This window comes from Siphateles boraxobius, unplaced genomic scaffold (assembly GCF_051911475.1).
Source record: "Siphateles boraxobius isolate OS27281-9 unplaced genomic scaffold, OSU_SipBor_1 8, whole genome shotgun sequence".
In the NCBI taxonomy this organism is placed as follows: domain Eukaryota; kingdom Metazoa; phylum Chordata; class Actinopteri; order Cypriniformes; family Leuciscidae; genus Siphateles; species Siphateles boraxobius.
Genome location: NW_027509208.1, coordinates 31,896,399 through 31,922,127, shown reverse-complemented (window position 1 = coordinate 31,922,127; position 25,729 = coordinate 31,896,399). Strand labels below are relative to the sequence as shown.

The 25,729-nt window shown below is 45.2% G+C and overlaps 1 protein-coding gene and 43 non-coding genes across 44 annotated transcripts in view; all 44 read left to right on the top strand.

Annotated features, from left to right (window-relative positions):
- The window catches only part of lats1 (large tumor suppressor kinase 1), a 310,530-nt gene that overhangs the window by 41,381 nt on the left and 243,420 nt on the right, over positions 1–25,729 (top strand). The gene's annotated exons all lie outside the window — the stretch shown is intronic.
- On the top strand, positions 5,604–5,685 carry trnas-cga (transfer RNA serine (anticodon CGA)). Its single transcript has one exon. It is a non-coding gene; the product is annotated as a tRNA-Ser (tRNA).
- On the top strand, positions 5,965–6,046 carry trnas-cga (transfer RNA serine (anticodon CGA)). Its single transcript has one exon. It is a non-coding gene; the product is annotated as a tRNA-Ser (tRNA).
- Positions 6,325–6,407, top strand: trnas-cga (transfer RNA serine (anticodon CGA)). Its single transcript has one exon. It is a non-coding gene; the product is annotated as a tRNA-Ser (tRNA).
- trnas-uga (transfer RNA serine (anticodon UGA)) lies at positions 6,743–6,824 on the top strand. The gene has a single exon. It is a non-coding gene; the product is annotated as a tRNA-Ser (tRNA).
- Positions 7,104–7,184, top strand: trnas-uga (transfer RNA serine (anticodon UGA)). Its single transcript has one exon. It is a non-coding gene; the product is annotated as a tRNA-Ser (tRNA).
- On the top strand, positions 7,464–7,545 carry trnas-cga (transfer RNA serine (anticodon CGA)). Its single transcript has one exon. It is a non-coding gene; the product is annotated as a tRNA-Ser (tRNA).
- Positions 7,824–7,905, top strand: trnas-uga (transfer RNA serine (anticodon UGA)). The gene has a single exon. It is a non-coding gene; the product is annotated as a tRNA-Ser (tRNA).
- trnas-cga (transfer RNA serine (anticodon CGA)) lies at positions 8,185–8,266 on the top strand. Its single transcript has one exon. It is a non-coding gene; the product is annotated as a tRNA-Ser (tRNA).
- trnas-cga (transfer RNA serine (anticodon CGA)) lies at positions 8,545–8,626 on the top strand. Its single transcript has one exon. It is a non-coding gene; the product is annotated as a tRNA-Ser (tRNA).
- trnas-cga (transfer RNA serine (anticodon CGA)) lies at positions 8,906–8,987 on the top strand. The gene has a single exon. It is a non-coding gene; the product is annotated as a tRNA-Ser (tRNA).
- On the top strand, positions 9,266–9,347 carry trnas-uga (transfer RNA serine (anticodon UGA)). The gene has a single exon. It is a non-coding gene; the product is annotated as a tRNA-Ser (tRNA).
- trnas-cga (transfer RNA serine (anticodon CGA)) lies at positions 9,627–9,708 on the top strand. The gene has a single exon. It is a non-coding gene; the product is annotated as a tRNA-Ser (tRNA).
- trnas-cga (transfer RNA serine (anticodon CGA)) lies at positions 9,987–10,068 on the top strand. Its single transcript has one exon. It is a non-coding gene; the product is annotated as a tRNA-Ser (tRNA).
- Positions 10,347–10,428, top strand: trnas-cga (transfer RNA serine (anticodon CGA)). The gene has a single exon. It is a non-coding gene; the product is annotated as a tRNA-Ser (tRNA).
- trnas-cga (transfer RNA serine (anticodon CGA)) lies at positions 10,707–10,788 on the top strand. The gene has a single exon. It is a non-coding gene; the product is annotated as a tRNA-Ser (tRNA).
- On the top strand, positions 11,068–11,149 carry trnas-cga (transfer RNA serine (anticodon CGA)). The gene has a single exon. It is a non-coding gene; the product is annotated as a tRNA-Ser (tRNA).
- trnas-cga (transfer RNA serine (anticodon CGA)) lies at positions 11,428–11,509 on the top strand. The gene has a single exon. It is a non-coding gene; the product is annotated as a tRNA-Ser (tRNA).
- Positions 14,607–14,688, top strand: trnas-cga (transfer RNA serine (anticodon CGA)). The gene has a single exon. It is a non-coding gene; the product is annotated as a tRNA-Ser (tRNA).
- trnas-cga (transfer RNA serine (anticodon CGA)) lies at positions 14,966–15,047 on the top strand. Its single transcript has one exon. It is a non-coding gene; the product is annotated as a tRNA-Ser (tRNA).
- Positions 15,327–15,408, top strand: trnas-cga (transfer RNA serine (anticodon CGA)). The gene has a single exon. It is a non-coding gene; the product is annotated as a tRNA-Ser (tRNA).
- Positions 15,686–15,767, top strand: trnas-uga (transfer RNA serine (anticodon UGA)). Its single transcript has one exon. It is a non-coding gene; the product is annotated as a tRNA-Ser (tRNA).
- Positions 16,047–16,128, top strand: trnas-cga (transfer RNA serine (anticodon CGA)). Its single transcript has one exon. It is a non-coding gene; the product is annotated as a tRNA-Ser (tRNA).
- Positions 16,407–16,488, top strand: trnas-cga (transfer RNA serine (anticodon CGA)). Its single transcript has one exon. It is a non-coding gene; the product is annotated as a tRNA-Ser (tRNA).
- On the top strand, positions 16,768–16,849 carry trnas-cga (transfer RNA serine (anticodon CGA)). Its single transcript has one exon. It is a non-coding gene; the product is annotated as a tRNA-Ser (tRNA).
- trnas-cga (transfer RNA serine (anticodon CGA)) lies at positions 17,128–17,209 on the top strand. Its single transcript has one exon. It is a non-coding gene; the product is annotated as a tRNA-Ser (tRNA).
- Positions 17,489–17,570, top strand: trnas-cga (transfer RNA serine (anticodon CGA)). The gene has a single exon. It is a non-coding gene; the product is annotated as a tRNA-Ser (tRNA).
- Positions 18,172–18,253, top strand: trnas-cga (transfer RNA serine (anticodon CGA)). Its single transcript has one exon. It is a non-coding gene; the product is annotated as a tRNA-Ser (tRNA).
- Positions 18,503–18,584, top strand: trnas-cga (transfer RNA serine (anticodon CGA)). Its single transcript has one exon. It is a non-coding gene; the product is annotated as a tRNA-Ser (tRNA).
- Positions 18,923–19,004, top strand: trnas-cga (transfer RNA serine (anticodon CGA)). Its single transcript has one exon. It is a non-coding gene; the product is annotated as a tRNA-Ser (tRNA).
- trnas-cga (transfer RNA serine (anticodon CGA)) lies at positions 19,284–19,365 on the top strand. The gene has a single exon. It is a non-coding gene; the product is annotated as a tRNA-Ser (tRNA).
- Positions 19,644–19,725, top strand: trnas-cga (transfer RNA serine (anticodon CGA)). The gene has a single exon. It is a non-coding gene; the product is annotated as a tRNA-Ser (tRNA).
- trnas-cga (transfer RNA serine (anticodon CGA)) lies at positions 20,005–20,086 on the top strand. The gene has a single exon. It is a non-coding gene; the product is annotated as a tRNA-Ser (tRNA).
- Positions 20,687–20,768, top strand: trnas-cga (transfer RNA serine (anticodon CGA)). The gene has a single exon. It is a non-coding gene; the product is annotated as a tRNA-Ser (tRNA).
- On the top strand, positions 21,369–21,450 carry trnas-cga (transfer RNA serine (anticodon CGA)). Its single transcript has one exon. It is a non-coding gene; the product is annotated as a tRNA-Ser (tRNA).
- trnas-cga (transfer RNA serine (anticodon CGA)) lies at positions 21,700–21,781 on the top strand. The gene has a single exon. It is a non-coding gene; the product is annotated as a tRNA-Ser (tRNA).
- trnas-cga (transfer RNA serine (anticodon CGA)) lies at positions 22,120–22,201 on the top strand. Its single transcript has one exon. It is a non-coding gene; the product is annotated as a tRNA-Ser (tRNA).
- trnas-cga (transfer RNA serine (anticodon CGA)) lies at positions 22,540–22,621 on the top strand. The gene has a single exon. It is a non-coding gene; the product is annotated as a tRNA-Ser (tRNA).
- trnas-cga (transfer RNA serine (anticodon CGA)) lies at positions 23,222–23,303 on the top strand. The gene has a single exon. It is a non-coding gene; the product is annotated as a tRNA-Ser (tRNA).
- On the top strand, positions 23,904–23,985 carry trnas-cga (transfer RNA serine (anticodon CGA)). Its single transcript has one exon. It is a non-coding gene; the product is annotated as a tRNA-Ser (tRNA).
- trnas-cga (transfer RNA serine (anticodon CGA)) lies at positions 24,235–24,316 on the top strand. The gene has a single exon. It is a non-coding gene; the product is annotated as a tRNA-Ser (tRNA).
- On the top strand, positions 24,655–24,736 carry trnas-cga (transfer RNA serine (anticodon CGA)). The gene has a single exon. It is a non-coding gene; the product is annotated as a tRNA-Ser (tRNA).
- Positions 25,016–25,097, top strand: trnas-cga (transfer RNA serine (anticodon CGA)). The gene has a single exon. It is a non-coding gene; the product is annotated as a tRNA-Ser (tRNA).
- Positions 25,376–25,457, top strand: trnas-cga (transfer RNA serine (anticodon CGA)). The gene has a single exon. It is a non-coding gene; the product is annotated as a tRNA-Ser (tRNA).

Here is a 25,729-nt window from a genome sequence, read left to right as displayed (position 1 = left end):
ATGGGCCCATACCTTGAGCTACTATGTCAAGTTTACCAGAATAGTAATGAATTGGGCGTAAACTGCCCCCATGATCTTGCATTAGACATGCAGTCATGAAGCTTAAATGTTCATGGACATAAAGCACAAATGGTCTATCAGTTTGGGCAATTCCTAATGCTGGTGCTTGACATAGTGCACTCTTCAAATCATTGAACGCTTTGAGGTGACATTCTTCCATACAAACAGTATCAGAATCTTTACCATGGCCTTTCAACAAGTCATAGAGCGGCTGTGCAATTGAGGCATAGTCTTCAATCCAAGGTCTACAGTAACCTGCTGTTCCTAAAAACGATCGGAGTGTTTTAATGGTAGTAGGCGGAGGTATGGCTTTGACTGAAGCCACTCGATCCTGTGTAATGGATCTATTTCCTGCACCAATTGTTTGACCCAGAAATGTGACTTGCTTTTTAGCAATTTGAGCTTTGTGAAAGCTGCATTTGTGTCCTTTCTTATGCAAATAGTCCAACAATGATGCCAATTCAGTTTGATGTACCTCGTGATCTGTTGAGGCAATCAAAATATCATCGACATATTGGATCATAGTGGACTGTTTTACCGGACATTCTGGGTCACACAAATCACGTCTGACAGCCTGATGGTATATGGTTGGGGAGTTTTGAAATCCCTGTGGTAAACGTGTCCACTGGTATTGCTCATAGTCAACTGTGAAAGCTAACCATGGCTGGCTGTCAGAGTGCAATGGTACAGAAAAGAATCCATTAGACATATCAATTACTGAAAAAATCTTACTCTCTAATGGTATGCCATTACAAATTGTGGAAGGATCTGCCACTAGAGGGGTGATTTTATCAATATTTTTATTGGCTACTTTGTAGTCTATTGTAAGTCTCCATGTCCCATTGGATTTCTTGATGGGCCATATGGGCGAGTTACACGGACTGTTGGTTTTAACTAGCACTCCCTGCATCAGCAACTTTTCTACAATAGGTTTGATTCCCTGTATAGCTTCCTTATTGATCGGATATTGTTTGGTGACCGGGGGTGGAGTCCCTGTCAATTTAATTGGTTCTACACCTGTCAACAAACCACAATCATCCTTGTCTTTAGCCCAAATTGGATGATTCTGTAAGAAAGCATACTCAGGAGGGATCACATTATTGGTAGAAACTTGTGCTGAGGAAATTTTAATGCTAGCAGATTCTGAGGACACGTCTAAAGTTAGATGTATTTGTCTCAGGAGATCCATGCCTAAAATTGCACCTGTATTTAATGGAGCACATAACAATTTTGTATCCAGAGTTTTTGGGCCAAATTGTACATCTATGGGCGGGGTTTCATACAAATCAGAATCTTCACCTATTACGCCAGTTAAAGAAAATTTGGTTTTCTTGTACGGAATGTCTAAACCTTTAGCCAATTTTGTAGGAATTATGGTAATTTCTGCACCTGTATCAAGCAAAAAATCAATTTCTTTCTCTTGTATGCTACCTTGCACAAAAATTCTTGTGTCATTATGATGTATTACAGGGGTAAGGTAGCTACTCACAGCCCCAACAATTAGTTTTTTTCCTGGTCTTTTTGTGCTCTTAAAAGAGCCTGAACAAGCTGTCCTAAAGTTTCAGTGGACACTTGCGGAACTGCTTCCGGGTTGTAAGCAGGCTGAGAAGGAGCAGAATTATGCATAGCATTTCTTTTTGTATCTTGCAATTTCTTCCTACACTCTTTCTCCCAATGTCCTAATCTTCCACAATAGTGGCAGCTGCCTTCTTTTTTAGACCACCTGTTTTCTTGTTTTGCTGTGCTAAATGTAGCTGCTGCTGCTACTCTCACTTTGGTTTTAACATCAGCATCTCTTTCCCATGCAGCTAACCTGTCAACGTTACTTCTGAGAGTTTTGCTAGACCAAGTTAGATCTAGGAATGGCAAAGCTCTTCTGTATTCGGCTACAAGGCCATCTGACCAGATACGAATTAGTGGTCCTTTGTCATCGAGCACAATTTCAGAATCATCCACTATTCCAGTGTAAGTTATGAATGACTGACAAAACCGTTCAGTATATTCATTTACCGTTTCTTCTTTCTTTTGTACACAGCTAGTAACTCTAGACCAGTCTATTTTGGGTCCTAAGATAGTCTTTAGGATTTTCAAAACACCTTCTCTCATATCGCCTCTACTGGCATGTTGTAGTTCAGAAGTCACTGCAGATTCAAAACTGTTGAATTCAGAATCAGTTAAAATTTGTGACATTAACTGTGTGACTTCTGTTAACGACATGTCATATAGACGAATTTTGCTGATCAATGCCCTTCTAAATTCAGAAAACTGTTTACGTGGTGAGGGTAAACTCTCAGAGAGTCGTTCTATGTCCTTAGGTCCAAGGGCTTTTGAGACAGTTTGTATTCGGACTACAGAAGGGTGGGTACAAACACTTTCATTTTCCTCAATTCCCTGTGATCTTTTTCTAGCTCCACACACATAAACTGAATTTACAGGCTTATCAGTGACTGATTGGACGGCTACATCTGTTTCAAAGAACGTTCGTAAATCAGGGTAAATGTTATCAGGCTGACTTACTTCTTCCACATCAGTTTTTTCTGCATCTTTGTTGCGGTTCAATTTCTTGGTTAAAGAGGAAACTTTAGCCCGGAGCTCATTGATCTGTTTCTCTAGCTCTGAGTTGAGTTTAGACTGTTCTGTAGCTAGTGCTAAACCAAATTCTCTATGGCAACATATTATGCCTTTCACATTGTTCTTGCGAATACTTGCTCCTAGTACTTTTTTACACTCATCTACCGACCAAGTTTTGTCTGGATGAATCTCATATTTCTGCGTTAGTTCTTTTCTAACTTTCTCAGTGACTATTAGGTTCATTTATTCTCCTAACAGTGTTTTAAATTCACTATCTGACCACAAAGGAGTCGCAAGACCAAATTTTTCAGTTGTTGGAACCAGCCTAGCATTCGTTCTAACCATTTTGTGGATTTCTTTATCACACAATCAAAAACACTAAAACTTCTCTGATCAAAAGAGTCTACACTTATGTCACAGATCAAACTGTTGATAAACCTTCCTTGTTACCAACACATCACATTTAACTTCCCTGCCTGAAACAGAGGATGAAACACAAAATATTAGCACGTTATGCTAATCTTCCCTGAAAGAAATGGAAAGGATCTTTCACCTTCCTAACTTTTAGAGGATAAAACAAAATTACTAGCATGTAATGCTAACTCTTCCCTGCCTGAAACAGAGGATCAAACTTTTCTTCTCTAAAATAATTTTTTAGAGGGTAACAACACAAAATAATAAAAAAAAAACAAATAATTAGCAAATTATACTAATCTTCCCTGCCTGACAAACAGAGGATATCTTTTTAACGCGTGATGTTAAAAACTTCCCTGCCTGAACAGAGGATCAAACTCTCTTCTCTAAAAGAATTTTTTTTGAGGGTAACACCACAAGGTAACAAACAACAAAACAAATAATTAGCAAAATAATACTAATCTTCCCTGCCTGACACAGAGGATATCTTTTTAACATGTGATGTTAAAAACGTCCCTGCCTGAACAGAGGATATATTTTCATCTTTAGAAGACAACTTTTAAAGGATAACTTTAGGTAATCAAACACTACAGCTGTCTGATAACTCTTTCTCTGACGGCACAGAGGCACAAAATTACTAGTACTGGTCTGGTTCTTTGAATAGAGTGAAACTCACCGAATCGTTGTTTGAATGAAAAGATTCAGTCTGGAAAACTCAGTCAGCTTTGTTGAGGTCCAGTTGAGATTCAGTTCTGGAACTCAGTCACAAAGTTCATTCTTTGTTGAGATCTTTGTTGAGCTTGAGGTTTTCAAGATTCCGTCTGGAACTCAGTCAGAAAGTTCATTCTTCGTTGAGATCTTTTGTTGATTCAATCTGGATTCTGGTGAGTAGCTCTATCCGGGTCACGGCACCATCCGTTGTAAACTTTTTCTTCTTAAGTGTAGGAGACTTAGAAGCGAAGACCAGGAGACGTTGGGGTTGTATCTTTTAAACAGGATTGTTTATTTGCTGTAGTCTGCTGCATCCAAAATCTTACCCAAGTCTAATCTAAGGGAAATTTACATTGCAGTTTATATACATTTCAAGGGGCTGGGATTAATTTCATAGAGGAGGGGACTCTTGAACAAAACATGTAAAGGAAAGTACATGATTCAGCTGGTTACCTGATTTCATCAGGTAACAGTGTAACTCAGAGCCTAGAGATGCTAATCCAATCAGCCTGATTAGATTAACAAAAGGCCCAGCTGACCTTTGAGATGTGACAAGAGGTTAATGTCCAAAACCTTGATTGCCTCAAAAATGGAAAACAGTGTGTGCACTTTCTCAGTTAAAATACTGTTGAACCTAAATTAAAACATTTAAATAAATTTGTAATCCTACACGTTCATGGCATAAAGGTTAGATTATTGTTATGCACGTTTAATACATAAACTACAGTTGGTCCAAAATGCAGCCGCTAGAGTTCTTACCAGAAACAGGAAGTATGACCATATTAGCCCGGTTCTGTCAACACTGCATTGGCTCTTACTGTAATCAGCCGGACCCGGGTCGTATCCAGATCGGATGGTGGACCTCCACCGAGACACGACCACAACGCATGATGTAATCAGCCAGATCCGGGCCGTATCCAGATCAGACGGTGGACCTGCGGCTAGACACGACCACAACGCATGATGTAATCAGCCAGATCCGGGCCGTATCCAGATCAAATGGTGGACCTGCACCTAGACACGACCACAACACATCCCTGAAGTGTCAGCAGAGTTTGTGTCAACTAGACTCTCCCCTGTGAAGGCCTCATCTACACGAGAGCAATCGCCACTGATCCTCAACAAACTCATCTCCATACGCGCGTGTTGACTCCGACTTCCAACCAGATGGAACTGGATAAATATTCTTAATGTTCTGATCCAATCTGACTTCTGATCTGTAATGCTGCCTGAATCATAATCATACACTGTTCTTTCGTTGGCCAGAGGAGAACTGGCCCCCCGGCTGAGCCTTGTTTCTCCCAAGGTTTTTTTCTCCATTCTGTCACCTGATGGAGTTTTGGTTCCTTGCCACTATTGCCTTGGCTTTTGGCTTGCTTAGTTGGGGACATTTAATATTCAACAATATTATTGATCTGCCTTACTTAAGGTGGACGATGAAGCAATTTTATTCTAGAAACAAACTTTGTTGTATTATTTTCATGTTATCACTGTGAAGCTGTTTTGATACAATCTGTATTGTAAAAAGCGCTATATAAATAAAGGTGACTTGACTTGACTCTGTATGTTCAGTCACTTCTAAGCGGTCGTGTGCAGGCCCGAGTGAGTGCTCTCCTTTCTCTGTATAGCATTTAGTACTTTGTGTTGTGCCCGCAGAATCCCCAGTCCTAATCCGGATCACGACACTATTTTCGTGCAGATGAAGCCGTCGTTGAACTCCTTTTTGCCATCACAATATTTTAGCCGGGTGCAACCTCTGCTGCTCACATTCACCATTGATGGCTGGCCCCAGTGTCCTTTGTTGCTCACATCCAGAAAGAAAAATAGCATGTGACTCACCAACAGGAGTAGTCGTGGCTGAGAGGTTAAGGCGATGGACGCGAAATCCGTTGGGGTCTCCCCGTGCAGGTTCGAACCCTGCCGACTACGTCGCTCTTTGTCTGTTAGCAACAGGAGTTAGTGACACCAAGGAGCTTTGTATGAGGTGCATTTTTTCACTATCACAGAAATTGGGCAACCCACCTATCCTTTCAAGCCTGAAGTGAGCAGGTTTTCATGTAGATGAAGACGTCGTTGAACTCCTTTTTGCCATCACAATATTTTAGCCGAGTGCAACCTCTGCTGCTCACATTCACATTGATGGTTGGCCCCGATGTCCTATGCTGCTCACATCCAGAAAAGAAAATAGCATGTGACTCACAATCAGGAGTAGTTGTGGCCGAGAGGTTAAGGCGATGGACTCGAAATCCATTGGGGTCTCACCACGCAGGTTCGAACCCTGCTGACTACGTGGTTATTTGTCTGGTAGCAACAGGAATTTGTGACACCCAGGAGCTTTGTATGAGCTGCTTTTTTCACTAACACGGAAATTGGGCAACCCAGTTCTCCTTTCAAGCCTGAAGTGAGCAGGTTTTCGTGTAGGTGAAGACGTCATTGAACTATTTTTTGCCTTCACAGTATTTTAGCTGAGTTCATCCTCTGCTGCTTACATTCGCATTGATGGTTGGCCACAGTGTCCTTTGTTGCTCACATCGAGAAAAGAAAATAGCATGTGCCTCACCAACAGGAGTAGTCGTGGCCGAGAGGTTAAGGTGATGGACTCGAAATCCATTGGGGTCTCCCCGTGCAGGGTTCGAAACCTGCTGACTACGTGGCTATTTGTCTGTTAGCAACAGGAATTTGTGACACCCAGGTATGAGCTGCTTTTTTCACTAACACGGAAATTGGGCAACCCACTTCTCCTTTCAAGCCTGAAGTGAGCAGGTTTTCGTGTAGGTGAAGACGTCATTGAACTACTTTTTGCCTTCACAGTATTTTAGCTGAGTGCATCCTCTGCTGCTTACATTCGTCATTGAACTATTTTTTGCCTTCACAGTATTTTAGCCGAGTGCATCCTCTGCTGCTTACATTCGCATTGATGGTTGGCCCCAGTGTCCTTTGTTGCTCACATCCATAAAAAAAAATAGCATATGCCTCACCAACAGGAGTAGTCGTGGCTGAGAGGTTAAGGCGATGGATTTGAAATCCATTGGGGTCTCCCTGCGCATGTTCGAACCCTGCCGACTACGTGGCTCTTTGTCTGTTAGCAACAGGAGTTTGTGACACCAAGGACCTTTGTATGAGCTGCTTTTTCTCACTATCACAGAAATTGGGCAACCCACCTCTCCTTTCAAGCCTAAAGTGAGCAGGTTTTCATGTAGATGAAGACGTCGTTGAACTCCTTTTTGCCATCACAATATTTTAGCCGGGTGCAACCTCTGCTGCTCACATCCACCATTGATGGTTGGCCCCGGTGTCCTATGCTGCTCACATCCATAAAAAAAATAGCATGTGACTCACCAACAGGAGTAGTTGTGGCCGAGAGGTTAAGGCGATGGACTTGAAATCCATTGGGGTCTCCCGCGCAGGTTCGAACCCTGCCGACTACGTGGCTCTTTGTCTGTTAGCAACAGGAGTTTGTGACACCAAGGACCTTTGTATGAGCTGCTTTTTCACACTATCACAGAAATTGGGCAACCCACCTAACCTTTCAAGCCTGAAGTGAGCAGGTTTTCATGTAGATGAAGACGTCGTTGAACTCCTTTTTGCCATCACAATATTTTAGCCGGCTGCAACCTCTGCTGCTCACATTCACATTGATGGTTGGCCCCGATGTCCTATGCTGCTCACATCCAGAAAAGAAAATAGCATGTGACTCACAATCAGGAGTAGTTGTGGCCGAGAGGTCAAGGCGATGGACTCGAAATCAATTTGGGGATCCCCACGCAGGTTCGAACCCTGCTGACTACGTGGTTATTTGTCTGGTAGCAACTGGAATTTGTGACACCCAGGAGCTTTGTATGAGCTGCTTTTTTCACTAACACGGAAATTGGGCAACCCACTTCTCCTTTCAAGCCTGAAGTGAGCAGATTTTCGTGTAGGTGAAGACGTCATTGAACTATTTTTTGCCTTCACAGTATTTTAGCTGAGTGCATCCTCTGCTTCTTACATTTGCATCGATGGTTGGCCCCAGTGTCCTTTGTTGCTCACATCGAGAAAAGAAAATAGCATTTGACTCACCAACAGGAGTAGTTGTGGCCGAGAGGTTAAGGCGATGGACTTGAAATCCATTGGGGTCTCCCCGCGCAGGTTCGAACCCTGCCGACTACGTAGCTCTTTGTCTGTTAGCAACAGAAGTTTGTGACACCAAGGACCTTTGTATGAGCTGCTTTTTCACACTATCACAGAAATTGGCCAACCCACCTAACCTTTCAAGCCTGAAGTGAGCAGGTTTTCATGTAGATGAAGACGTTGTTGAACTCCTTTTTGCCATCACAATATTTTAGCAGGGTGCAAGCTCTGCTGCTCACATTCACATTGATGGTTGGCCCCGATGTCCTATGCTGCTCATATCCAGAAAGGAAAATAGCATGTGATTCACAATCAGGAGTAGTTGTGGCCGAGAGGTTAAGGCGATGGACTCGAAATCAATTGGGGTCTCCCGACGCAGGTTCGAACCCTGCTGACTACGTGGTTATTTGTCTGGTAGCAACTGGAATATGTGACACCCAGGAGCTTTGTATGAGCTGCTTTTTTCACTAACACGGAAATTGGGCAACCCACTTCTCCTTTCAAGCCTGAAGTGAGCAGGTTTTCATGTAGGTGAAGACGTCATTGAACTATTTTTTGCCTTCACAGTATTTTAGCTGAGTGCATCCTCTGCTACTTACATTTGCATTGATGGTTGGCCCCAGTGTCCTTTGTTGCTCACATCGAGAAAAGAAAATAGCATTTGACTCACCAATAGGAGTAGTTGTGGCCGAGAGGTTAAGGCGATGGACTCGAAATCCATTGGGGTCTCCCCGCGCAGGTTCGAACCCTGCCGACTACGTAGCTCTTTGTCTGTTAGCAACAGAAGTTTGTGACCCCAAGGACCTTTGTATGAGCTGCTTTTTCACACTATCACAGAAATTGGGCAACCCACCTAGCCTTTCAAGCCTGAAGTGAGCAGGTTTTCATGTAGATGAAGACGTCGTTGAACTCCTTTTTGCCATCACAATATTTTAGCCGGCTGCAACCTCTGCTGCTCACATTCACATTGATGGTTGGCCCCGATGTCCTATGCTGCTCACATCCAGAAAAGAAAATAGCATGTGACTCACAATCAGGAGTAGTTGTGGCCGAGAGGTCAAGGCGATGGACTCGAAATCAATTGGGGTCTCCCCACGCAGGTTCGAACCCTGCTGACTACGTGGTTATTTGTCTGGTAGCAACTGGAATTTGTGACACCCAGGAGCTTTGTATGAGCTGCTTTTTTCACTAACACGGAAATTGGGCAACCCACTTCTCCTTTCAAGCCTGAAGTGAGCAGATTTTCGTGTAGGTGAAGACGTCATTGAACTATTTTTTGCCTTCACAGTATTTTAGCTGAGTGCATCCTCTGCTTCTTACATTTGCATTGATGGTTGGCCCCAGTGTCCTTTGTTGCTCACATCGAGAAAAGAAAATAGCATTTGACTCACCAACAGGAGTAGTTGTGGCCGAGAGGTTAAGGCGATGGACTTGAAATCCATTGGGGTCTCCCCGCGCAGGTTCGAACCCTGCCGACTACGTGGCTCTTTGTCTGTTAGCAACAAGAGTTTGTGACACCAAGGACCTTTGTATGACCTGCTTTTTCACACTATCACAGAAATTGGGCAACCCACCTAACCTTTCAAGCCTGAAGTGAGCAGGTTTTAATGTAGATGAAGACGTCGTTGAACTCCTTTTTGCCATAACAATATTTAAGCCGGGTGCAACCTCTGCTGCTCACATTCACATTGATGGTTGGCCCCGATGTCCTATGCTGCTCACATCCAGAAAAGAAAATAGCATGTGACTCACAATCAGGATTAGTTGTGGCCGAGAGGTTAAGGCGATGGACTCGAAATCCATTGGGGTCTCCCCACGCAGGTTCGAACCCTACTGACTACGTGGTTATTTGTCTGGTAGCAAATGGAATTTGTGACACCCAGGAGCTTTGTATGAGCTGCTTTTTTCACTAACACGGAAATTGGGCAACCCACTTCTCCTTTCAAGCCTGAAGTGAGCAGGTTTTCGTGTAGGTGAAGACGTCATTGAACTATTTTTTGCCTTCACAGTATTTTAGCTGAGTGCATCCTCTGCTGCTTACATTCGCATTGATAGTTGGCCCCAGTGTCCTTTGTTGCTCACATCGAGAAAAGAAAATAGCATTTAACTCACCAACAGGAGTAGTTGTGGCCGAGAGGTTAAGGCGATGGACTCGAAATCCATTGGGGTCTCCCTGCGCAGGTTCGAACCCTGCCGACTACGTAGCTCTTGTCTGTTAGCAACAGAAGTTTGTGACACCAAGGACCATGGTATGAGCTGCTTTTTCACACTATCACAGAAATTGGGCAACCCACCTAACCTTTCAAGCCTGAAGTGAGCAGGTTTTCAGGTAGATGAAGACGTCGTTGAACTCCTTTTTGCCATCACAATATTTTAGCCGGGTGCAACCTCTTCTGCTCACATTCACATTGATGGTTGGCCCCGATGTCCTATGCTGCTCACATCCAGAAAAGAAAACAGCATGTGACTTACAATCAGGAGTAGTTGTGGCCGAGAGGTTAAGGCGATGGACTCGAAATCCATTGGGGTCTCCCCACGTAGGTTCGAACCCTGCTGACTACGTGGTTATTTGTCTGGTAGCAACTGGAATATGTGACACCCAGGAGCTTTGTATGAGCTGCTTTTTTCACTAACACGGAAATTGGGCAACCCACTTCTCCTTTCAAGCCTGAAGTGAGCAGGTTTTCATGTAGGTGAAGACGTCATTGAACTATTTTTTGCCTTCACAGTATTTTAGCTGAGTGCATCCTCTGCTACTTACATTTGCATTGATGGTTGGCCCCAGTGTCCTTTGTTGCTCACATCGAGAAAAGAAAATAGCATTTGACTCACCAACAGGAGTAGTTGTGGCCGAGAGGTTAAGGCGATGGACTCGAAATCCATTGGGGTCTCCCCGCGCAGGTTCGAACCCTGCCGACTACGTAGCTCTTTGTCTGTTAGCAACAGAAGTTTGTGACACCAAGGACCTTTGTATGAGCTGCTTTTTCACACTATCACAGAAATTGGGCAACCCACCTAGCCTTTCAAGCCTGAAGTGAGCAGGTTTTCATGTAGATGAAGACGTCGTTGAACTCCTTTTTGCCATCACAATATTTTAGCCGGGTGCAACCTCTGCTGCTCACATTCACATTGATGGTTGGCCCCGATGTCCTATGCTGCTCACATCAATAAAAGAAAATAGCATGTGACTCACAATCAGGAGTAGTTGTGGCCGAGAGGTTAAGGCGATGGACTCGAAATCCATTGGGGTCTCCCCACGGAGGTTCGAACCCTGCTGACTATGTCGTTATTTGTCTGGTAGCAACAGATTTTTGTGACACCCAGGAGCTTTGTATGAGCTGCTTTTTTCACTAACACGGAAATTGGGCAACCCACTCCTCCTTTCAAGCCTGAAGTGAGCAGGTTTTCGTGTAGGTGAAGACGTCATTGAACTATTTTTTGCCTTCACAGTATTTTAGCTGAGTACATCCTCTGCTGCTTACATTCGCATTGATGGTTGGCCCCAGTGTCTTTTGTTGCTCACATCGAGAAAAGAAAATAGCATTTGACTCACCAACAGGAGTATTTGTGGCCGAGAGGTTAAGGCGATGGACTCGAAATCCATTGGGGTCTCCCCGCGCAGGTTCGAACCCTGCCGACTACGTAGCTCTTTGTCTGTTAGCAACAGAAGTTTGTGACACAATCCCCCACGAGAGGTGGGGGATTGTGTTTCTACATTAACGAAAGTTGGTGTTCAGATGTAACAACACTGAAGAAGATGTGCTCTCCTAATTTAGAGGCACATTTCATAAACTGTAAACCCTTCTACTCGCCTCGGGAATTTTCCTCTTTCATTCTCGTGAATGTTTACATCCCTCCAGACGCGTGCGCGAGCGCGGCGCTACAACAGCTGGCTGAACAAATATCTGAAACGGAACAAAGGTACCCAGACTCTCTTTTAATCATTCTTGGGGATTTTAACAAAGCAAATCTTTCCCGTGAACTACCAAAATACAGACAGCACGTTACATGTCCCACCAGAGACAGTAATATACTGGACCACTGTTACACCACAATAAGAAATGCATATCACTCCGTCCCACGGGCAGCTTTGGGGCTCTCTGATCACTGTTTGGTTCATCTCATACCGACCTACAGGCAGAAACTGAAATCAGCTAAACCTGGAATAAGGACTGTGAAAAGATGGACTAATGAAGCAGAGCAGAATCTACAGGCCTGCTTTGATTGCACTGATTGGACTGTTTTTGAAGCTACTACCAATGATCTGGATGAGCTCACAGATACTGTAACATCATATATAAGTTTCTGTGAGGATACATGCATTCCTACCAGGACATTCTTATCATTCACTAATGATAAACCATGGTTTACTGGGAAACTCAAACACCTTCGTCATGCCAAAGAGGATGCTTACAGAAGTGGGGATAAAATCTTGTATAACCAGGCCAGAAACAGATTGACAAAGGAGATCAGAGTTGCTAAAAGGAACTACTCTGATAAACTGAAAAACCAGTTTTCATCCAACGACCCATCATCAGTCTGGAATGGCCTGAGGAACATTACCAACTACAAGTCACCATCCCCTCGATCTGTGGACAATCAACACCTGGCTGACGATTTAAATTCATTTTACTGCCGGTTTGAAAAGCCCTCATTCACACCACACACCCGGTCTGATCTGCACTTCACACATTCAGCATCACCTCCTGTTCTCCAATTATCACTCCCCCCTCCTGCCATCCAACCTGAGCTTAAGGTCTGTGTGGAGGACGTGAGCCGAGTCTTCAAAAAACAGAAGACTAGGAAAGCCTCAGGCCCAGACGGCATCTCATCTGCTTGTTTAAAAGCCTGCGCTGACCAACTGGCCCCGGTCTTCACGCAGATCTTCAACAGATCATTGGAGCAGTGTGAAGTTCCCTGCTGCTTCAAACGCTCCACTATCATTCCTGTCCCCAAAAAACCCAAAATCACTGGACTTAATGACTACAGACCTGTCGCTCTCACGTCTGTGGTCATGAAGTCGTTTGAAAGACTGGTGCTGGCCCACCTGAAGGACATCACTGGACCCCTGCTGGATCCCTTTCAGTTTGCTTACAGAGCAAACAGGTCTGTGGATGATGCAGTCAACATGGGACTGCATTATATCCTGCAACATCTCGACAGACCAGGGACTTATGCAAGGATCCTCTTTGTGGACTTCAGTTCGGCCTTCAATACCATCATGCCTGGTCTTCTCACAGCCAAACTGACCCAGCTCTCCATACCATCCTCGATCTGTCAGTGGATCACCAGCTTCCTGACGGACCGGCAGCAGCGAGTGAGACTGGGGAAACACACATCCAAGACACTCACAATCAGCACTGGTGCTCCCCAAGGGTGCGTTCTCTCCCCACTGCTCTTCTCCCTGTACACTAATGACTGCACTTCTAAAGACCCCACTGTCAAGCTCCTGAAATTTGCAGACGACACCACTGTCATCGGTCTCATCCGAAACGGTGACGAGTCTGCTTACAGACTGGAGGTTGAACAGCTGGCTGCCTGGTGCAGTTATAACAACCTTGAGCTGAACACGCTCAAAACAGTGGAGATGATCGTGGACTTCAGGAGGAACAGCTCAGCACTCCTCCCACTCACCATCATGAACAGCACTGTGGAAGCAGTGGAGTCATTCAGGTTCCTGGGCACTATCATCTCTCAGGACCTGAAGTGGGACAATCACATTGACTCCACTGTGAAAAAGGCCCAGCAGAGACTGTACTTCCTTCGCCAGCTGAGGAAGTTCAACCTGCCACAGGATCTGCTGATTCAGTTCTACTCAGCCGTCATTGAGTCTGTCTTGTGCGCTTCCATCACTGTCTGGTTTGGTTCAGCTACCAAATCAGACATCAGGAGACTACAACGGACAGTCCGGACTGCGGAGAGGATTATTGGTGCCCCCCTGCCAAACCTCCAGGACCTGTACTCTTCCAGAGTGAGGAAGAGAGCAGGTAAAATCATCACAGACTCCACTCACCCTGGACACCACCTGTTTGAACTGTTACCGTCAAGACGGAGACTCAGATCACTGGCCACAAGAACATCTCGGCACAGGAACAGTTTCTTCCCACAGGCCATTTCCCTCCTGAACAGTTAACACTCCTCCCAAGGCATATGCCTGTAAGTGCAATACTCCCACTGTTTAGTGCAATATCCCACAACTCAGGTGATACTTATATGTAGATTTATTTATTTATAATATTCAAAACACTGTAAATAGGTTCATAATCTGTAAATCTGAAAATGTCTATTCTGACTAAACCCAACTGTGATAGTTTTATTCTCATATATTTATATTTTTATTTTTTATTCTTATAATTTGTAGTATTATGTTTCATGTTGTATTTGTATATGTCCACTGGAAGCCTCAGTACCAAAACAAATTCCTTGTGTGTGCAAGCACACTTGGCAATAAAGCTCTTTCTGATTCTGATTCTGATTCTGAACAGAAGTTTGTGACACCAAGGACCTTTGTATGAGCTGCTTTTTCACACTATCACAGAAATTGGGCAACCCACCTAACCTTTCAAGCCTGAAGTGAGCAGGTTTTCATGTAGATGAAGACGTCGTTTAACTCCTTTTTGCCATCACAATATTTTAGCCGGCTGCAACCTCTGCTGCTCACATTCACATTGATGGTTGGCCCCGATGTCCTATGCTGCTCACATCCAGAAAAGAAAATAGCATGTGACTCACAATCAGGAGTAGTTGTGGCCGAGAGGTCAAGGCGATGGACTCGAAATCAATTGGGGTCTCCCCACGCAGGTTCGAACCCTGCTGACTACGTGGTTATTTGTCTGGTAGCAACTGGAATTTGTGACACCCAGGAGCTTTGTATGAGCTGCTTTTTCACTAACACGGAAATTGGGCAACCCACTTCTCCTTTCAAGCCTGAAGTGAGCAGATTTTCGTGTAGGTGAAGACGTCATTGAACTATTTTTTGCCTTCACAGTATTTTAGCTGAGTGCATCCTCTGCTTCTTACATTTGCATTGATGGTTGGCCCCAGTGTCCTTTGTTGCTCACATCGAGAAAAGAAAATAGCATTTGACTCACCAACAGGAGTAGTTGTGGCCGAGAGGTTAAGGCGATGGACTCGAAATCCATTGGGGTCTCCCCGCGCAGGTTCGAACCCTGCCGACTACGTAGCTCTTTGTCTGTTAGCAACAGAAGTTTGTGACACCAAGGACCTTTGTATGAGCTGCTTTTTCACACTATCACAGAAATTGGGCAACCCACCTAACCTTTCAAGCCTGAAGTGAGCAGGTTTTCATGTAGATGAAGACGTCGTTGAACTCCTTTTTGCCATCACAATATTTTAGCCGGCTGCAACCTCTGCTGCTCACATTCACATTGATGGTTGGCCCCGATGTCCTATGCTGCTCACATCCAGAAAAGAAAATAGCATGTGACTCACAATCAGGAGTAGTTGTGGCCGAGAGGTCAAGGCGATGGACTCGAAATCAATTGGGGTCTCCCCACGCAGGTTCGAACCCTGCTGACTACGTGGTTATTTGTCTGGTAGCAACTGGAATTTGTGACACCCAGGAGCTTTGTATGAGCTGCTTTTTCACTAACACGGAAATTGGGCAACCCACTTCTCCTTTCAAGCCTGAAGTGAGCAGATTTTCGTGTAGGTGAAGACGTCATTGAACTATTTTTTGCCTTTCCAGTATTTTAGCTGAGTGCATCCTCTGCTTCTTACATTTGCATTGATGGTTGGCCCCAGTGTCCTTTGTTGCTCACATCGAGAAAAGAAAATAGCATTTGACTCACCAACAGGAGTAGTTGTGGCCGAGAGGTTAAGGCGATGGACTTGAAATCCATTGGGGTCTCCCCGCGCAGGTTCGAACCCTGCCGACTACGTAGCTCTTTGTCTGTTAGCAACAGAAGTTTGTGACACCAAGGACCTTTGTATGAGCTGCTTTTTCACACTATCACAGAAATTGGGCAACCCACCTAACCTTTCAAGCCTGAAGTGAGCAGGTTTTCATGTAGATGAAGACGTTGTTGAACTCCTTTTTGCCATCACAATATTTTAGCCGGGTCCAACCTCTGCTGCTCACATTCACATTGATGGTTGGCCCCGATGTCCTATGCTGCTCATATCCAGAAAGGAAAATAGCATGTGACTCACAATCAGGAGTAGTTGTGGCCGAGAGGTTAAGGCGATGGACTCGAAATCCATTGGGGTCTCCCGACGCAGGTTCGAACCCTGCTGACTACGTGGTTATTTGTCTGGTAGCAACTGGAATATGTGACACCCAGGAGCTTTGTATGAGCTGCTTTTTTCACTAACACGGAAATTGGGCAACCCACTTCTCCTTTCAAGCCTGAAGTGAGCAGGTTTTCATGTAGGTGAAGACGTCATTGAACTATTTTTTGCCTTCACAGTATTTTAGCTGAGTGCATCCTTTGCTACTTACATTTGCATTGATGGTTGGCCCCAGTGTCCTTTGTTGCTCACATCGAGAAAAGAAAATAGCATTTGACTCACCAACAGGAGTAGTTGTGGCCGAGAGGTTAAGGCGATGGACTCGAAATCCATTGGGGTCTCCCCGCGCAGGTTCGAACCCTGCTGACTACGTAGCTCTTTGTCTGTTAGCAACAGAAGTTTGTGACACCAAGGACCTTTGTATGAGCTGCTTTTTCACACTATCACAGAAATTGGGCAACCCACCTAGCCTTTCAAGCCTGAAGTGAGCAGGTTGTCATGTAGATGAAGACGTCGTTGAACTCCTTTTTGCCATCACAATATTTTAGCCGGGTGCAACCTCTGCTGCTCACATTCACATTGATGGTTGGCCCCGATGTCCTATGCTGCTCACATCAATAAAAGAAAATAGCATGTGACTCACAATCAGGAGTAGTTGTGGCCGAGAGGTTAAGGCGATGGACTCGAAATCCATTGGGGTCTCCCCACGAAGGTTCGAACCCTGCTGACTACGTGGTTATTTGTCTGGTAGCAACAGATTTTTGTGACACCCAGGAGCTTTGTATGAGCTGCTTTTTTCACTAACACGGAAATTGGGCAACCCACTCCTCCTTTCAAGCCTGAAGTGAGCAGGTTTTCGTGTAGGTGAAGACGTCATTGAACTATTTTTTGCCTTCACAGTATTTTAGCTGACTACATCCTCTGCTGCTTACATTCGCATTGATGGTTGGCCCCAGTGTCTTTTGTTGCTCACATCGAGAAAAGAAAATAGCATTTAACTCACCAACAGGAGTATTTGTGGCCGAGAGGTTAAGGCGATGGACTCGAAATCCATTGGGGTCTCCCCGCGCAGGTTCGAACCCTGCCGACTACGTGGCTCTTTGTCTGTTAGCAACAGGAGTTTGTGACACCAAGGACCTTTGTATGACCTGCTTTTTCACACTATCACAGAAATTGGGCAACCCACCTAACCTTTCAAGCCTGAAGTGAGCAGGTTTTAATGTAGATGAAGACGTCGTTGAACTCCTTTTTGCCATAACAATATTTAAGCCGGGTGCAACCTCTGCTGCTCACATTCACATTGATGGTTGGCCCCGATGTCCTATGCTGCTCACATCGAGAAAAGAAAATAGCATGTGACTCACAATCAGGAGTAGTTGTGGCCGAGAGGTAAAGGCGATGGACTCGAAATCCATTGGGGTCTCCCCACGTAGGTTCGAACCCTGCTGACTACGTGGTTATTTGTCTGGTAGCAACTGGAGTTTGTGACACCAAGGACCTTTGTATGAGCTGCTTTTTCACACTATCACAGAAATTGGGCAACCCACTTCTCCTTTCAAGCCTGAAGTGAGCAGGTTTTCGTGTAGGTGAAGACGTCATTCAACTATTTTTTGCCTTCACAGTATTTTAGCTGAGGGCATCCTCTGCTGCTTACATTTGGATTGATGGTTGGCCCCAGTGTCCTTTGTTGCTCACATCGAGAAAAGAAAATAGCATTTGACTCACCAACCCACTCATAGCATTTGACTCACCAAGGTTCGAACCCTGCCGACTACGTGGCTCTTTGTCTGTTAGCAACAGGAGTTTGTGACACCAAGGACCTTTGTATGAGCTGCTTTTTCACACTATCACAGAAATTGGGCAACCCACCTAACCTTTCAAGCCTGAAGTGAGCAGGTTTTCATGTAGATGAAGATGTCGTTGAACTCCTTTTTGCCATCACAATATTTTAGCCGGGTGCAACCTCTGCTGCTCACATTCACATTGATGGTTGGCCCCAATGTCCTATGCTGCTCACATCCAGAAAAGAAAATAGCATGTGACTCACATTCAGGAGTAGTTGTGGCCGAGAGGTTAAGGCGATGGACTCGAAATCCATTGGGGTCTCCCCACGCAGGTTCGAACCCTGCTGACTACGTAGTTATTTGTCTGGTAGCAACTGGAATTATTGACACCCAGGAGCTTTGTATGAGCTGCTTTTTTCACTAACACGGAAATTGGGCAACCCACTTCTCCTTTCAAGCCTGAAGTGAGCAGGTTTTCGTGTAGGTGAAGACGTCATTGAACTATTTTTTGCCTTCACAGTATTTTAGCTGACTGCATCCTCTGCTGCTTACATTTGCATTGATGGTTGGCCAAGAAAATAGCATTTGACTCACCAACAGGAGTAGTTGTGGCAGAGAGGTTAAGGCGATGGACTCGAAATCCATTGGGGTCTCCCTGCGCAGGTTCGAACCCTGCCGACTATGTAGCTCTTTGTCTGTTAGCAACAGAAGTTTGTGACACCAAGGACCTTTGTATGAGCTGCTTTTTCACACTATCACAGAAATTGGGCAACCCACCTAACCAAGAGCTTTGTATGAGCTGCTTTTTTCACTAACAAGGAAATTGGGCAACCCACTTCTCCTTTCAAGCCTGAAGTGAGCAGGTTTTCGTGTAGGTGAAGACGTCATTGAACTATTTTTTGCCTTCACAGTTGTTTAGCTGAGTGCATCCTCTGCTGCTTACATTTGCATTGATGGTTGGCCCCAGTGTCCTTTGTTGCTCACATCGAGAAAAGAAAATAGCATTTGACTCACCAACAGGAGTAGTTGTGGCTGAGAGGTTAAGGCGATGGACTCGAAATCCATTGGGGTCTCCCCGCGCAGGTTCGAACCCTGCCGACTACGTAGCTCTTTGTCTGTTAGCAACAGAAGTTTGTGACACCAAGGACCTTTGTATGAGCTGCTTTTTCACACTATCACAGAAATTGGGCAACCCACCTAACCTTTCAAGCCTGAAGTGAGCAGGTTTTCATGTAGATGAAGACGTCGTTGAACTCCTTTTTGCCATCACAATATTTTAGCCGGGTGCAACCTCTGCTGCTCACATTCACATTGATGGTTGGCCCCGATGTCCTATGCTGCTCACATCGAGAAAAGAAAATAGCATGTGACTCACAATCAGGAGTAGTTGTGGCCGAGAGGTTAAGGCGATGGTCTCGAAATCCATTGGGGTCTCCCCACGGAGGTTCGAACCCTGCTGACTACGTGGTTATTTGTCTGGTAGCAACAGATTTTTGTGACACCCAGGAGCTTTGTATGAGCTGCTTTTTTCACTAACACGGAAATTGGGCAACCCGCTCCTCCTTTCAAGCCTGAAGTGAGCAGGTTTTCGTGTAGGTGAAGACGTCATTGAACTATTTTTTGCCTTCACGGTATTTTAGCTGAGTACATCCTCTGCTGCTTACATTCGCATTGATGGTTGGCCCCAGTGTCTTTTGTTGCTCACATCGAGAAAAGAAAATAGCATTTGACTCACCAACAGGAGTAGTTGTGGCCGAGAGGTTAAGGCGATGGACTCGAAATCCATTGGGGTCTCCCCGCGCAGGTTCGAACCCTGCCGACTACGTGGCTCTTTGTCTGTTAGCAACAGGAGTTTGTGACACCAAGGACCTTTGTATGAGCTGCTTTTTCACACTATCACAGAAATTGGGCAACCCACCTAACCTTTCAAGCCTGAAGTGAGCAGGCTTTCATGTAGATGAAGACGTCGTTGAGCTACTTTTTGCCATCACAATATTTTAGCCGGGTGCAACCTCTGCTGCTCACATTCACATTGATGGTTGGCCCCGATGTCCTATGCTGCTCACATCCAGAAAAGAAAATAGCATGTGCCTCACCATCAGGAGTAGTCGTGGCTGAGAGGTCAAGGCGATGGACTCGAAATCCATTGGGGTCTCCCTGCGCAGGTTCGAACCCTGCCGACTACGTAGCTCTTTGTCTGTTAGCAACAGAAGTTTGTGACACCAAGGACCTTTGTATGAGCTGCTTTTTCACACTATCACAGAAATTGGGCAACCCACCTAACCTTTCAAGCCTGAAGTGAGCAGGTTTTCGTGTAGGTGAAGACGTCATTGAACTATTTTTTGCCTTCACAGTATTTTAGCTGAGTGCATCCTCTGCTGCTTACATTTGCATTGATGGTTGGCCCCAGTGTCCTTTGTTGCTCACATCGAGAAAAGAAAATAGCATTTGACTCACCAACCCACTCATAGCATTTGACTCACCAAGGTTCGAACCCTGCGACTACGTGGCTCTTTGTCTGTTAGCAACAGGAGTTTGTGACACCAAGGACCTTTGTATGAGCTGCTTTTTCACACTATCACAGAAATTGGGCAACCCACCTAACCATTCAAGCCTGAAGTGAGCAGGTTTTCATGTAGATGAAGGCGTCGTTGAACTCCTTTTTGCCATCACAATATTTCAGCCGGGTCCAACCTCTGCTGCTCACATTCACATTGATGGTTGGCCCCGATGTCCTATGCTGCTCAGATCCAGAAAAGAAAATAGCATGTGACTCACAATCAGGAGTAGTTGTGGCCGAGAGGTAAAGGCGATGGACTCGAAATCCATTGGGGTCTCCCCACGTAGGTTCGAACCCTGCTGACTACGTGGTTATTTGTCTGGTAGCAACTGGAATTTGTGACACCCAGGAGCTTTGTATGAGCTGCTTTTTTCACTAACACGGAAATTGGGCAACCCACTTCTCCTTTCAAGCCTGAAGTGAGCAGGTTTTCGTGTAGGTGAAGACGTCATTGAACTATTTTTTGCCTTCACAGTATTTTAGCTGAGTGCATCCTCTGCTGCTTACATTTGGATTGATGGTTGGCCCCAGTGTCCTTTGTTGCTCACATCGAGAAAAGAAAATAGCATTTGACTCACCAACCCACTCATAGCATTTGACTCACCAAGGTTCGAACCCTTCCGACTACGTGGCTCTTTGTCTGTTAGCAACAGGAGTTTGTGACACCAAGGACCTTTGTATGAGCTGCTTTTTCACACTATCACAGAAATTGGGCAACCCACCTAACCTTTCAAGCCTGAAGTGAGCAGGTTTTCATGTAGATGAAGATGTCGTTGAACTCCTTTTTGCCATCACAATATTTTAGCCGGGTGCAACCTCTGCTGCTCACATTCACATTGATGGTTGGCCCCGATGTCCTATGCTGCTCACATCCAGAAAAGAAAATAGCATGTGACTCACATTCAGGAGTAGTTGTGGCCGAGAGGTTAAGGCGATGGACTCGAAATCCATTGGGGTCTCCCCACGCAGGTTCGAACCCTGCTGACTACGTGGTTATTTGTCTGGTAGCAACTGGAATTTGTGACACCCAGGAGCTTTGTATGAGCTGCTTTTTTCACTAACACGGAAATTGGGCAACCCACTTCTCCTTTCAAGCCTGAAGTGAGCAGGTTTTCGTGTAGGTGAAGACGTCATTGAACTATTTTTTGCCTTCACAGTATTTTAGCTGAGTGCATCCTCTGCTGCTTACATTTGCATTGATGGTTGGCCAAGAAAATAGCATTTGACTCACCAACAGGAGTAGTTGTGGCCGAGAGGTTAAGGCGATGGACTCGAAATCCATTGGGGTCTCCCTGCGCAGGTTCGAACCCTGCCGACTATGTAGCTCTTTGTCTGTTAGCAACAGAAGTTTGTGACACCAAGGACCTTTGTATGAGCTGCTTTTTCACACTATCACAGAAATTGGGCAACCCACCTAACCAGGAGCTTTGTATGAGCTGCTTTTTTCACTAACAAGGAAATTGGGCAACCCACTTCTCCTTTCAAGCCTGAAGTGAGCAGGTTTTCGTGTAGGTGAAGACGTCATTGAACTATTTTTTGCCTTCACAGTTGTTTAGCTGAGTGCATCCTCTGCTGCTTACATTTGCATTGATGGTTGGCCCCAGTGTCCTTTGTTGCTCACATCGAGAAAAGAAAATAGCATTTGACTCACCAACAGGAGTAGTTGTGGCCGAGAGGTTAAGGCGATGGACTCGAAATCCATTGGGGTCTCCCTGCGCAGGTTCGAACCCTGCCGACTATGTAGCTCTTTGTCTGTTAGCAACAGAAGTTTGTGACACCAAGGACCTTTGTATGAGCTGCTTTTTCACACTATCACAGAAATTGGGCAACCCACCTAACCAGGAGCTTTGTATGAGCTGCTTTTTTCACTAACAAGGAAATTGGGCAACCCACTTCTCCTTTCAAGCCTGAAGTGAGCAGGTTTTCGTGTAGGTGAAGACGTCATTGAACTATTTTTTGCCTTCACAGTTGTTTAGCTGAGTGCATCCTCTGCTGCTTACATTTGCATTGATGGTTGGCCCCAGTGTCCTTTGTTGCTCACATCGAGAAAAGAAAATAGCATTTGACTCACCAACAGGAGTAGTTGTGGCTGAGAGGTTAAGGCGATGGACTCGAAATCCATTGGGGTCTCCCTGCGCAGGTTCGAACCCTGCCGACTACGTAGCTCTTTGTCTGTTAGCAACAGAAGTTTGTGACACCAAGGACCTTTGTATGAGCTGCTTTTTCACACTATCACAGAAATTGGGCAACCCACCTAACCTTTCAAGCCTGAAGTGAGCAGGTTTTCGTGTAGGTGAAGACGTCATTGAACTATTTTTTGCCTTCACAGTATTTTAGCTGAGTGCATCCTCTGCTGCTTACATTTGCATTGATGGTTGGCCCCAGTGTCCTTTGTTGCTCACATCGAGAAAAGAAAATAGCATTTGACTCACCAACCCACTCATAGCATTTGACTCACCAAGGTTCGAACCCTGCGACTACGTGGCTCTTTGTCTGTTAGCAACAGGAGTTTGTGACACCAAGGACCTTTGTATGAGCTGCTTTTTCACACTATCACAGAAATTGGGCAACCCACCTAACCATTCAAGCCTGAAGTGAGCAGGTTTTCATGTAGATGAAGGCGTCGTTGAACTCCTTTTTGCCATCACAATATTTCAGCCGGGTCCAACCTCTGCTGCTCACATTCACATTGATGGTTGGCCCCGATGTCCTATGCTGCTCAGATCCAGAAAAGAAAATAGCATGTGACTCACAATCAGGAGTAGTTGTGGCCGAGAGGTAAAGGCGATGGACTCGAAATCCATTGGGGTCTCCCCACGTAGGTTCGAACCCTGCTGACTACGTGGTTATTTGTCTGGTAGCAACTGGAATTTGTGACACCCAGGAGCTTTGTATGAGCTGCTTTTTTCACTAACACGGAAATTGGGCAACCCACTTCTCCTTTCAAGCCTGAAGTGAGCAGGTTTTCGTGTAGGTGAAGACGTCATTGAACTATTTTTTGCCTTCACAGTATTTTAGCTGAGTGCATCCTCTGCTGCTTACATTTGGATTGATGGTTGGCCCCAGTGTCCTTTGTTGCTCACATCGAGAAAAGAAAATAGCATTTGACTCACCAACCCACTCATAGCATTTGACTCACCAAGGTTCGAACCCTGCCGACTACGTGGCTCTTTGTCTGTTAGCAACAGGAGTTTGTGACACCAAGGACCTTTGTATGAGCTGCTTTTTCACACTATCACAGAAATTGGGCAACCCACCTAACCTTTCAAGCCTGAAGTGAGCAGGTTTTCATGTAGATGAAGATGTCGTTGAACTCCTTTTTGCCATCACAATATTTTAGCCGGGTGCAACCTCTGCTGCTCACATTCACATTGATGGTTGGCCCCGATGTCCTATGCTGCTCACATCCAGAAAAGAAAATAGCATGTGACTCACATTCAGGAGTAGTTGTGGCCGAGAGGTTAAGGCGATGGACTCGAAATCCATTGGGGTCTCCCCACGCAGGTTCGAACCCTGCTGACTACGTGGTTATTTGTCTGGTAGCAACTGGAATTTGTGACACCCAGGAGCTTTGTATGAGCTGCTTTTTTCACTAACACGGAAATTGGGCAACCCACTTCTCCTTTCAAGCCTGAAGTGAGCAGGTTTTCGTGTAGGTGAAGACGTCATTGAACTATTTTTTGCCTTCACAGTATTTTAGCTGAGTGCATCCTCTGCTGCTTACATTTGCATTGATGGTTGGCCAAGAAAATAGCATTTGACTCACCAACAGGAGTAGTTGTGGCCGAGAGGTTAAGGCGATGGACTCGAAATCCATTGGGGTCTCCCTGCGCAGGTTCGAACCCTGCCGACTATGTAGCTCTTTGTCTGTTAGCAACAGAAGTTTGTGACACCAAGGACCTTTGTATGAGCTGCTTTTTCACACTATCACAGAAATTGGGCAACCCACCTAACCAGGAGCTTTGTATGAGCTGCTTTTTTCACTAACAAGGAAATTGGGCAACCCACTTCTCCTTTCAAGCCTGAAGTGAGCAGGTTTTCGTGTAGGTGAAGACGTCATTGAACTATTTTTTGCCTTCACAGTTGTTTAGCTGAGTGCATCCTCTGCTGCTTACATTTGCATTGATGGTTGGCCCCAGTGTCCTTTGTTGCTCACATCGAGAAAAGAAAATAGCATTTGACTCACCAACAGGAGTAGTTGTGGCTGAGAGGTTAAGGCGATGGACTCGAAATCCATTGGGGTCTCCCTGCGCAGGTTCGAACCCTGCCGACTACGTAGCTCTTTGTCTGTTAGCAACAGAAGTTTGTGACACCAAGGACCTTTGTATGAGCTGCTTTTTCACACTATCACAGAAATTGGGCAACCCACCTAACCTTTCAAGCCTGAAGTGAGCAGGTTTTCATGTAGATGAAGACGTCGTTGAACTCCTTTTTGCCATCACAATATTTTAGCCGGGTGCAACCTCTGCTGCTCACATTCACATTGATGGTTGGCCCCGATGTCCTATGCTGCTCACATCGAGAAAAGAAAATAGCATGTGACTCACAATCAGGAGTAGTTGTGGCCGAGAGGTTAAGGCGATGGTCTCGAAATCCATTGGCGTCTCCCCACGGAGGTTCGAACCCTGCTGACTACGTGGTTATTTGTCTGGTAGCAACAGATTTTTGTGACACCCAGGAGCTTTGTATGAGCTGCTTTTTTCACTAACACGGAAATTGGGCAACCCGCTCCTCCTTTCAAGCCTGAAGTGAGCAGGTTTTCGTGTAGGTGAAGACGTCATTGAACTATTTTTTGCCTTCACGGTATTTTAGCTGAGTACATCCTCTGCTGCTTACATTCGCATTGATGGTTGGCCCCAGTGTCTTTTGTTGCTCACATCGAGAAAAGAAAATAGCATTTGACTCACCAACAGGAGTAGTTGTGGCCGAGAGGTTAAGGCGATGGACTCGAAATCCATTGGGGTCTCCCCGCGCAGGTTCGAACCCTGCCGACTACGTGGCTCTTTGTCTGTTAGCAACAGGAGTTTGTGACACCAAGGACCTTTGTATGAGCTGCTTTTTCACACTATCACAGAAATTGGGCAACCCACCTAACCTTTCAAGCCTGAAGTGAGCAGGTTTTCGTGTAGGTGAAGACGTCATTGAACTATTTTTTGCCTTCACAGTATTTTAGCTGAGTGCATCCTCTGCTGCTTACATTTGCATTGATGGTTGGCCCCAGTGTCCTTTGTTGCTCACATCGAGAAAAGAAAATAGCATTTGACTCACC